General features: G+C 43.0%; 1 pseudogene; it reads right to left on the bottom strand.

Annotated features, from left to right (window-relative positions):
- Nucleotides 1-301: 301 nt before the first annotated feature.
- Nucleotides 302-420, bottom strand: LOC118612368 (annotated as a pseudogene).
- Nucleotides 421-1,702: the final 1,282 nt, after the last annotated feature.

Raw genomic sequence — 1,702 nt, 5'->3', positions numbered from 1 at the left:
TGCAAGCTGATGGAAAGCAATGGCAGTCTCTCTTTAAAAGCACTTGGGCTCCCAGAGGGGAGCAACAATTCAAATCATGGCTGTACGGCAACCGCTTATGCGTACGACTTCCCTGTGGCAAAGTTCTCAGCTAAGCCCATGGATCATGTTATTCCGAGTTGGTTGCTAGCTCTTTGGATGCTAGTGCCTGTGTTTCTGCAACTAAATTTAAAGACGAGCCTTTGTGGTTGTACTATACACACTCTTTTATTTCTTCTCAATTATTCCAGCTCTCTCTCTCTCTCTTTTCTTTTTTTTTTAATGCCTACAGCACCTGGTCTTCCTACGTGGTCTCCCATCCAAGTGCTAACCAGGCCCGACCCTGCTTAGCTTCCGGGATCAGATGGGATCGGGCTTGTTCAGAGTAGCATGGCCATAGACCAGCTCTCTCTTTGTGCCTTTCTCTTTACATCCATCCCCACCTTTTCAGGTACAAACCATGAGGGGAAAGTCCCAGCGCTAATAAATGAGAGCCGAATTCCATTGACTCAAACGTGATAATGCTCCAGTGTTTTCTAGATCAATCCAGCCTGACCTTCAAGTTGTAACCCACCGAAGTGGGAAGTGAAATAGGGTCCACACTGATTTATGCTCTTACACTCTCTAAAGTCAACAGGTCACTTCTAAAAGCAGAACACTACTCCCTCAGGACTCTCTGCTGGAAGAAAGGTCCTTCTTAGCACTTAACCAAAGGCTTCGAAAGCACCTGTTCTTTGAAAAAGTTAAAGAAAAAGGAATTGAGAGGAATTTGAAGTAATGATCATGAAGATACCTCCATTTTGGACTCAAAAATGACCAAAAATAAACAGAAAAACAGTCAAGAACGTTCCATGGACACCAGGGAATGGGAAGGATGGTAAAACTAAAGCTTAGGAGCATAGGCTTGAGGCAGGGACACAGGTTCATTCATTCATTCATTCATTCATTCATTCTTTTGACAATGGTAGCATGGCGTAACGGTTAAAGTGTAGACGTTTTAGCCAGAGTGACTGGAACAAATGCCATTCTGCCCCAGACAAGCTGTGGAGCCACTGGCAAGTTACTTCACCCCTCAGGCCTCAGTTTACTCATCTGTTAAACAGGCTTAATAAGGATATCTGTGTCATGAAGTTGCTAGGACTTAATGAGTTAACAGAGGTAAGATGACTAAAACCGTGCTTGGCACTCTAAAGACATTTTGCAATAAGATTAAGCGTGCCAGTAACTAGTTCATTTCCTCCCACTTTACACCAGTCTCAGCATTCCTCATCTCACCTATTCTGTAAGGCCCACGCCAAAGATCAAACTCTGTGGTAATTTCATTTCAGCGGCCATCTTGAAAATAATAGTTTTGTTTTGTTTTGTTTTTTCCTGGAAACAGAACCTTGGTTTCCTGTTTGAAAAAATGCCCCTTCCTCAGCTCATGTGCTCAGAAGCAGAGTGTGTGACTAGGCCCAAGGTGAGGGGGCACTCAGTCCCCCCACCAGAGTGATTGTCCAAGAGGTGGACAATTACTCAGATCGATCACATTTGAGCAAATCCTAGGACTTGTCATGTGAAACCCATCAGGAAAAAAAAAATTCTGTTACACTGGTCTTAAACCTGGTAGGGCACAGGTATGAGAAAAGAACGTGTCTGAGAATACAACCATCTAAAAAAAAAATTTTAATTCATTTAAAAATTT

This window comes from Rousettus aegyptiacus, unplaced genomic scaffold, assembly GCF_014176215.1.
Source record: "Rousettus aegyptiacus isolate mRouAeg1 unplaced genomic scaffold, mRouAeg1.p scaffold_m13_p_15, whole genome shotgun sequence".
In the NCBI taxonomy this organism is placed as follows: Eukaryota; Metazoa; Chordata; class Mammalia; order Chiroptera; family Pteropodidae; genus Rousettus; species Rousettus aegyptiacus.
The sequence above is the reverse complement of the archived record's forward strand: the minus strand, read 5'-3'. Positions and strand labels throughout refer to the sequence as shown.